This window comes from Nannospalax galili, unplaced genomic scaffold (assembly GCF_000622305.1).
Source record: "Nannospalax galili isolate Female #2095 unplaced genomic scaffold, S.galili_v1.0 scaffold299, whole genome shotgun sequence".
Lineage (NCBI taxonomy): Eukaryota > Metazoa > Chordata > Mammalia > Rodentia > Spalacidae > Nannospalax > Nannospalax galili.
In genome coordinates this window covers 2,374,092-2,384,585 of record NW_008343973.1, presented here as the reverse complement: position 1 = coordinate 2,384,585, position 10,494 = coordinate 2,374,092, and positions in this window count along the sequence as shown.

Sequence of the window (10,494 nt, the reverse complement as noted above, 5' to 3'; positions counted from 1 at the left end):
ATCTTGGGGGGTGGGGTCTGGGGGGTGGGGTCTGGGGGGTATCTGCACCCCCTGCCTATGCTCAACATTCTCATTCCATCCTCTCTGACACAAAACAGGCTTGTGGAAGGATCTATCACATCATGACCCTCCAGGGCTCAGTTCATATTTGACTGACTTTAGAAACACTGCTCTGATCAAGCACATTCCAATGCCAAGTTCAAATGCTCTTTTGGATTACCCAGTATATTTAGAATCATCTCTTGTCATGACTTTTTTGAAAGATGACTCTCACTTGCCTTAGAACAGGGAAAACAAGGGAATGAACATGTTTGGCTGGAAAGAAAATTGATATACAGAAGTCTTTTCAAAAGTTCACTCCCACGACTTCTGAATTTGATGGTAGTGTGCTGATCTGTGTCCCTTTGGTGTTCATAGAGCATGAGTCTTCTAAATAACATCCGTGTTAGGGTCCAAATGAGTGTTCACTGCTTCCTCTTTCTACCATATGTTTAAAAATCTAAACAAGGTATGCCTTAAATATGTGTTACCTTTTAAGATATATTCACTCTTTAAAAAAATTTACTTATTGTTACGTGTATGATTGTTTTGTCTGCATATATGTAAGTGCACCATGTGCAAGCTGTGTGTGCAATGCCCATGGAGGTCAGAAGAGGGCATCAGATCCCCTGGAACTGGAATTATGGATGGTTGTTAACCAACATGTGGGTGCTGGGGACTAAACCTGGGTCCTCTGCAAGAGTAGCCAGTGCTCTTAACTGCTGAGTATCTCTACAGCCCCCATATTAACTCTTTTTCCTTTCTGAGCATTTCCTTCTGAATATACTTTAGTTCATTCTTCAGTTTTTTTCTTCTCCACAGAGCAGGAGAAAAGGTCGGTAACACATTGTACATAGCAAGAGATAGATTTACAAGAGAAATCATAACACATTTATTTGATCATACTTTTTATATGACATGGGATTCTTCAGTCCCAAAGACCCAGAGTGAGCCACCCTTTGAAAAAATATATTGATTATTTTTATTTTATGTGTATGAATGTATTACCTACATGTGTGTAAGTGCACCCATGTTGTGCAGTGTCTGTGGAGATCAGAAGAGGGTGTCAGATTCCCTGGAACTGTAGTTAGCTGCCATGGGTGCTGGCAGTCAAACCTGGGTCGTCTGTAAGAATAGCCAGTGCTCTTAACTGTTGAGCCATCTTTCCAGCCCTGTGAACCACCCTTTTAATGTTTAGATTAAATAAGCACTAACTGGCTCGCAGCAATGTGATTGCACAGAAGGGTTTGGGCTAGTGGAAACAGACAGGCCTGGTTGCTCAGATTTCTCCTGGCTCCTCTCTGCATTCTCTTTGTTTCAGGTATGGGGCAGAAACCATCTGGAATGGAAGTCTGATGACTCCCACACCATCATTATGCAGCTGATAAGACAGAAATGAGAGGAAGGTTAGTGCAGTGTTTGTAGCATTTAATGTTGCCTTTGTGTGGGGGGAGGAAGGATTCTAGTTTCTATGATCTTCCTTGGAGAAGAGAAATTCCAAATCCAGTGGCTGCCTGGGGAAAAGGACAGAGCAGAATGTCAGACAAAGACTTTGCTTCTGTGATAGAGTCAGAGGCTTTCCAGGCATGGCAGAGTTTCCTAAACCTGACTAGCTTTAGAGATGTGAATTCTGGGGCTGGAGAGATGGCTCAGCGGTGACTTCAGTGTCCCACTCTCCTTTCTGACCACATGCATCAAACCCTGTGATCACAGCGATCAACTTTGGATTCTACACTTTGAGGAAGCTCACCATGTAACAGAGTCCATGTGTGGAAAATAGGGCTTCTGCAGCACTGGAAACTGAGAGGAACCCCAATTTCACCCCGAACCGCAGGCTCATGTGAATGTCTGTCACTGTCTATACGTGAGTGAAGATTCAACCTGATATCTGACCTGAGCATTTCTGTTAATTATTCAACAAATTCCTCTTACAAAAGCCTTCTCCTGCATATTGTGATGGGACAGGACTAGAGTTAAATGTGTTTTCAGAGCCAGAAACTGGAGTCTGTTAGTTCCTTTGCCTTCTGGCTAACAAGAAAGCCGCTATTGCATATAATAAAAATTTCTCTTTTAATATGCTGGTCTTTGTTGGTGGTAGTAGTTATTTATTTATTTATTTATTTATTTATTTATTTATTGTGTGTGTGTCTGCATATGTGGAAGTCAGAGGACAAGTTCTTAGGGGTCAGTTCTCTCTTTCTACCACCCACTCTGTGAGTCCTGGGGATCAAAGTCCCGTTATCAGGCTTGAAGTCAATTACCTTTACCTGCTAGGACATCATGCCCATTTCCCTGAAAGATTTTAGATGTATACAGACCATACTATCTTTTTAATACTGAACTTCAGCCAGTGAGGATGAAAGTCGACTTACCATGTATATCTGTACATATAAACGTTGTTGAAAAATATTTACATGCATTAAATAAATAAATGTCTGTACCATATATGTTAGGCATATGATTCACAGGCTGCACAAAGAGGCAGATACAAAACAGATTGGACCATGATAGAATGAAACAGAACAACAGACCACACAGATCACACTACGGGTGGAGATTAGATACTACTTTGGGGAAACTCATATTAGTACAGCTACTTATACTGGGGTTTGATATAAAAACATTGATATAAAAAGCTGAATATTTAGAGTTGGTAGCTTTGTTATTAGTGTGGTTTTCTGGCAGTCTCTTGCCTTTGATACATACAAACCTCTGAAATAAACACAACGTATTTATTAAAGATATTAAAAGATTCAAAGTGAACAATAAATGCGAACAGCTAGGTAGTGTTTAACACAGCTCAGTGCTGTCTTTGGGTGTCTTCCTCCATTCATTAGTTTTTGTATTAATGAAACTTGAATAAATTAATAAAATTCTTTGTGCCCTCACTTCATCTCTAACATGACACTAATAAAAGAACCTACCTATGAAATTATTGTGAAAATTAAGTAAGTTCATATGGTATAAATAATAACAAAATATTACTTTTAATTATTAATATAATTGCAGTTAATTCATGTTCTCTTTATAATTCATAGTGCTAGGTCACAGAGGAATCCAAGATAGGTTATGCATTTTCCTATGTTTCTGCCTCAAAGAAGGGGCTCACATTTATACATACATTCTGTTTAGCATGAATCCAAGGCAAGGGAATATTTATTGTGTATTTACTTACTGTGTTCTGAGAAGGGGGAAACAAAGCAAAAAGTGGAAAGACTATGAACTCAAGGTTCTGGCAGTGTGGAGAAGCATCCAGAACACAGCCCTTCCCAGCCCATGGACCTTTATGAAGTGTCTTCACCTCACAGAGCACAGACCACAGAGATACCCTGACTTCAGCCTGCAGCCTCCAGTGAGAAAATGCATTTCTGTTAAGTTCTGCAGGCTGTGGTATGTTGCTATACCTTCAAATTCTGGACTTCTAAGGTGGCTCCTAGAGAGACCTGACAGTTTTCTTCTTTTCTCTCCCCTAACAGTCCTAGCTTTCTGACATGAGAAACGTCCCCATGGAAGGAATTGGTAAAGAAACACAGGTCTGGCCCGCCTTCCAGGAAAATTGAATACCAGTATTGAACAGGGCCTTGCTAATCCCCACCCTAACATCACCCTCTAATCAATTGCTAATGTCAAGACTTTAGGAAAATAAATTGCTTTTTTTGCCTTAAAAACTGACTGATATGAAGTTAAACACACTGCAACTTTATAGTCCTCAGAACAAGAAACTGTATTGGGTTTAAAGTATCTGTCTGAAATTCATGTCCACTCAGGATCTGTGAATATGATCTTTGGAAATGGGGATGTCTTTGTTAGGTTCTATCGCTATGATAAAACACTGACCAAAACTAATTTGGGGAGGAAAGGTTTATTTCAGCTTAAAGTATAGTCCTTCAGTGAGGGAAGCCAGGGCAGGACCTCAGGCAAGGACCTGGAGGCAGGAGCTGAAGCAAATACCACAGAGGAATGCTGCTTACTACCTTGATACTCTGGCCTGTGCCTAGCCTGCTTTTTTATACAACCCAGGACTGCCTGCCCAGGGGTGGCACCTCCCTCAGCAGGCTGGGCCCTCCCACATCACTCAACAATCAACACAATGCCTCACAGATATGACCACAGGCCATTCCAATAGAGGAAATTCCTTAATTGAGGTTCCCTCTTCCCAGGTGTGTCAAGTTGACAGCTGATGCTATCCAGCACAGGGTCTTTGTAGATGTAATCACATTAAGACAAGGCTAGGCCTTGATCGAATTCAGCCAATGTTCTCTTAAGAATAGGGAAATTTGGACATAGGTACATGGAAGACTGCTATGTGAACATGGGGCGAGATCTGGGTGATGCACTTATAGGCCAAGGAGCACCAAGCATTGCTGGTAATGACAGAAAGTTGAGAGAGGCTAGAATGGACTCTGCCCCAGACCTCAGAGGGAACAAAACCTTGCCCCTGACTGGATTCCAGACACCAACTTCCAGAGCCACAAGGGACTAAGTTGCTGCTGTTTTAAACACACAATTTGTGATAATTTGCTATGGCAATCCTAGCAAACTAGTATAATGCCTCAGAGTTAAATGAACTACAAATGAAAACAACATTTATTCAGAAACAATGCAAAAACTTTGATTGAAATCAGTCTCCCTGAATCAAAGCACAGTAACTCCCAAACACTGCTTAAAGACATGAAGTTTAGAAGGGCATTACTGAAACAAGGAAAAAAAAAGCATGGTTACTCTTTTTCTAAATATCTACTATGGGGTCACCCACTGTGTGTGGCAACATCCACCTTGTAGTTACAGAAATCTGCATTTCATAAATTACATGTCCTTCCTTCCTCTGTCCTGTCCTTCCCTCTGTCCTATTCCTCCCTCCCTCTCTCCCTCCCTCCCTCCCTTCCTCTTTCTCATTGACTGAAGTTTGAGACTCACTAACTCTTGAGCACGGAGGGCTCTAGAGTCAGCCCGCCTTTGTGTGCTCCCTGGGTTTCCATCCTTGTTTGATATCATGAGACACCCATTGTCAGACATCTGTTAAAGCCGTTTTCATTTTCTCTCTGGTGGGTTTGAGCAAGAGAATGGGAAGGTGAGAGGGAAGCGGACCAAAGGACATGGTAAAGGGAGAAATGTATGAAATGAGGAAAGGCAAAGGCAGCAGAGGGACATGAATGGGCACTTGAAGCGGCAGGAGAGGGAGCTCCTGGGCCTGGGAGAAAGGACAACCTGAAGATCAAAGGAGCGAGCCTCCGGCTCCCTCTGTTCCTACATGATCACCCACCATCTGGCTACTTTCTATCCCCTTTACTTAATCGAAGATTGTGGGGGTGCAGCAAAATTCACAGGTCAAAGTCAAGGTGAAAGGGCCAGCGATTATGCATGAATGATGTGCTCTTCCACTTTGTGGAAAATGAAACTGGTAAAAAATATCAGCCCTCCCCACCTAACGGCGAATGCAAAATCCAGCCCTGACTGCAGACTGGCGGCATTTTAATTCCTTTATAATTCACTTGAATTTGTGAATCAGAGTCTCCTGTCCATGTTGAAAAACCTCCTCGGGTGATTTTGATGTGCACCCTTACTTAATAATCCCCAGCCTAGAGCACGTCAAGGGGCCTTTTTAACTCTGACAATCGATTTTCCCAAGTATCGCAGAACAAATGTCCCAGGTGTGGGGGGAGGAATTTCATCTTGCTTTGGATCTGAAATAGAAGGCTTCGAGTCTGAGTCTTTCTTCCTATGTAGGCCGAGGTTTCCTTCCCACGCTGCCTGCGATGGAGTTTGTTCCCTGTGGGGCCCATTTTCACAGTCTGAGTGGGTCCGCGGAACACAGAAATCTTGCCAGAGGAGAATTATGCGTCGGAAACAGGGCAGGATGGACATGCGGGTACAAGTTCTGGGGACAGGAGGAATTTAGTACCCAATTTTCCACAGAGCTTCCTCGCTAGTGGAACTGAGAATTTCTGCACCAGTTAAAAATAGACTCGAAAAGGTTAAAAAAGAAAGTGCCAGGGAAACTAGAGCAACTTAGCTTTTGATCAGTGGGATGAACCCACACACTCCAGTGCAGGGACAGGTGGAACAGCCCTGCCTGGATGAAAGGACCACACAGGTGAGCTACACAAAGCAGGGGCTTGGAGCAAAGGCCAGTGAGGTGCTAGGCATGGCTGACAGGTTTGCAGTGGAGCTGTTTGGAGAGCGCACCCAGGGTTTTCGCTGTCTCCAAGCCCCAGTGTGCTGTGGGGGAGAATGGAGGATGATGACTTCTGCTTGTATTGGAGACTATGATCAGTGCCTCCTCATTAGTCTTTGGAAATTCATCTCAGGTTTTTGTTTCTTTGATATTGAACTGGCTCATAACTTATGGGGAACAATATGCTATTTCAACACATTGGCACTTTTATCAGAGGAAATACTTATTTCTTTGTGTTGGAACATTCAAAACCCTCTTTACCAGCTATACATATATACATATATATTTTTAAAAAATTTAAAAACTATTTTATTTTAGTTTTTTGTTTTGTTTTACATTGTGTGTGTCTGTGTGTGGATATATGCAGGTACTAGGGTTACAGGCAGTTGTGAACCACCCAGCATGGTTGCTGGGAACTGAACTCTGGTCCACCAGAAGGAAGAGCAGCATGTGCTTTTAATCCTTGAGACATCTCTCCAGCTCTCTGCCATCTCGATTGAGCTATCAGGTCCAGCACTGTCAGCCGTGTATACCTGCCACACTGTGTTCCCCTCATTCTTGAACCAGTTACTCTCTGCCGAGATCAGACCCTGCAGAAAACGTTCTCACATTGGTCTTATAGGTAGAAAGAGGAAGTGGATTCAGAAAGAATGTCATCTCTCAACAGGAAGCCTTGATAGGGATGAGTCTGTGTAGATCCACCACATACACTGTTTATATGCATGAATGATATGGAATAGGTGTGCCTTGTGTGTGCATCATATGAGGCATGCATGGCAGGTTTGTGTATGTGCCATGTGAGGTACACAGGCTTTGTGTGTATGTGTGATGTAAAGCGTGTGTGCTGTGTTGGTGTGTATTGTGTGAGTTGCCCAGGTATGCTTTCTCTTGTGCAGACCTTACATCAACCCAAGTGGCTGATCTTAGTGGCCCAGACTGCATAGCTCAGAGTGGAGCAGGCATTGGAGCACAGCTTGACCTGTGAAGCCTGGACGTGACCTACTCATCCATTCAGAGTCTCAGGTAAACCTGGCCTGTGCAACTTGTCATGGAGTGGGCATAGATTTTATGCCAAAGGCATTTGTTCTCTGGGTAAGTGTCAGTCAGAAACAGTCACAGACTCCTATTCATCTCACCCCTTTCTTGTCTCAGTGTCTTTTCATTTCATTTTATAATATTCCCACTGGCTAGCTGCCTGGTTGTTGAAGTTGACACTTATCTGCCTGGGTGAGGGTGACAGGCAAGCAGTCTGCACCTGCCTGGTGTGGATTCAGTTTCTTTGTAGATGTATATTCTTCATATGATTTCTTGGTGCTTTGGAAAAATTTCAGTGTCAACTGCCAAGCTCATGGGGAGGGATTACTAACATTAAACACCCTTTCAAAAGGTCATGCGGGATGGTGCTGGAGAGATGGCTCAGTGGTTAAGAGCAGTGGCTGCTCTTCAGCAGGACCTGGGTTCAGTTCCCCGGACCCATTTGGCATCTAGCAGTTGCCTGTAACTCCAGTTCCAGGGGGATGTGATGCCCTCTTCTGACCTCTGCCGGCACTATATGACACAGGTGTCAGACAATATACTCATACACATAAAAAGTTTATTACATCTCATAATTAATAAAAAGAAAATGAGAATGTAAAAGATGTTAAAAGGATATGGGAATGGAGATATTTTACAAAATAGAAAAAATGAGAATGCCTAAGCAAGTGATGAAGGTCTGTGTAGATTTGTTATGTATATAAAGGATGAGACAAAAATAATATACACATAATCTTAAAATTTCTAAGGTCATAGTTTAGTTAACTAGTTCAAGGAACAAAATATATGTCTAGTCAAGATTTATCTGTGAACGTTTGTTTTTTTGCCCAAGCTTTATCTATATAGCACATGGTTATTAAAAGTACCAGACTGGTGGAACTAACTTTCTTGGATGTTTAACAGCCATGCTTTGTGGCCCTGTACTAATCTGGCAAGAGGGACTTAAAGGACAATTTTTCTCCTTGCCCTCCAAGGTCGATTAAGTTCCAGGAAACTATGGAGCGTCTCTCAAAACAACTGTGGTAACTGTGGTGAGTCACCTGTCCTCTTGTTCAGGGAGGCCATGGAGACCCCACCGGATGGACTTGAACCAGTGTCCAGGCTACAAAAAGGAGGGTCAACACAGAGGAAACATTTCCTCCGTGGTTCCAAGTGAAACCAGCCATGGTTGAGCAGGACTTTTGACTTATCTTCACATAGATGGAACTGGTAAAAGAAAGGAGCCAGGAGCTCCTCCCAAACCCATGTGACCCCTGAGGAACAAATCCTCAAATGACCTTAAGAGTAAAAATAAATTGGTTTATTTGGGTCAACTGTATGGCCTTAAACACCCAAAAGGAAAGTATAACCAAAGTTAAAGTGATCAGTAAATTTCTTTAAGTGTTCAAGGGATTACACTTCCCAGACATTAGGCTGAAGTCAGATGTAAGACTTCAAATCTTGGTCTGCAATACTATAGTGCTCACCTGTAGCTAAGGGAGACAACCCACTATTGTTCTAAAATGATGGATAAATTTGTTTTCTCCCCCTATTTAGAAGCCTTTGCCAGGGAACTGACACTGATTTTAGCTACTCCAACAGCTATCAAAGTGCCTGAAAACAAATCCATAGTCCATCACTCTTGAGTCCAACAGCCTTGGCAGATAAAAGAAAAATGAGGAGGACCCATCCTTTTGGAAGCTCTCAACAAGAAATTCCAATGGACTCACATATGAACATTTGAAATTTACCCTGTACTGACCTTTTTCTGGTTCCCTGTCTAGAACTTGTAATGTTAACTACTCTTGCCTTTATTTCTCCTTCACATCTCCTAGGTGCCAGGCAAGGACTTTCTTTTCTCCCTACAGTTAAGAGTTATACAATTTGGGAGTCTTTTAGATAGACCCACTGATGGGGTACCCCAATTGCCTCACCCTGCATACCTGTTCAGCATGGAAGAAGCCAGAACGGTCTGCATCCCAAATCCCCATCAGCAATTTGGGTAACCTCTTCAGAGAATGGTGTGATAAGGATAGGAGGTAAGAATTGGCTAGGCAATTAGGGCAAAAAGACCTCAAAGAAAAGTAGCCAGTTTCTTGGCTAAAAGTCAAAATGTCCTTGGGCCTCTTAGCAACATACTTTATTCCAAAGGCCAAGAATGTCAAAAGTATTTGGGAGCTCTTATCTAATCCCCAAAAGATTTTAGGCTTACCTCTTCAAAGGGGGGAATGTTAGAGTAATAAAAAGCCCCATAGAAAAAAGAAAGAGTACATGAAATTTTCAGGAAAAAGTGATGGGGAGATATGGGAGGAGTTGGAGGAGAGGGAGTGGGTGGATTTGATCAAAATACCTTATATGCATATATGAAATTCCAAATAATTTATTTTTAAAGTTAAAAAATGATAAACACAATATTTAAAAGGTCATTATAAACTTGCTACTGTAAAAACTTCCTAAAATGCATAAATACACACATATAAAAAGAGTTTAAATGGAATTCCCATCTAATGGGCAACAGTGTCCTTGTTAGACAGCATAATAAAAAGCCCAATGCTAGAGAATGGGTTACCTTTTCCGGTAACCCATTTTGCTGGATGGTAAGGCCCCATAGACCTCTTAACATTCCAGGCTATTGTCATTGCTCTTGGTTACCCTCCAGATCTTGATGATAAGACCCTATTGCTGAAAATACCACATACTTGAGACATAGAACATGGAGAAATCAAGCTGATGCTGACCTGGAAGCTTTACCCTTATTGGCTAGTTTGCATAGTCCTGAAAGATGCTATGCATACTCCTAGAGAAGATAGAAAAGTAATCATCAGTCTTACCCAGCTGTGATCTCTGTGAGCTGCAATAATGACCAGCCTGACAGGACATGCCCACTGGTGCAATAGCAGCACAATTATAATGGGAATTATTAACCACTTTCTGATTGAATTTAAGGCTTACTCTACAGGATGAGTAAGTGGAACAATTATTGGGGCCAAGAACCAGTGGCTAGGCAGGTCATAGGACCTAAGGGAGAACCTACTAGTATTATCCAGCTACGTGGACATAGTATTAAATTACTCCTAATGACTTATCATTATACCCATAGATTACTATATCTCTCAACCCTCATCAGAGAAGCTTCTTTTGGAAATAGATGGCAACTAACACAGAGACCCACAACTGATCAATGTGCCAAGAATAAGAGAATGTGGAATTTTCAGCCCTAAATGGGAAACCTGTATCATACCCTCTCCTCCTAAGGCACAGGGATC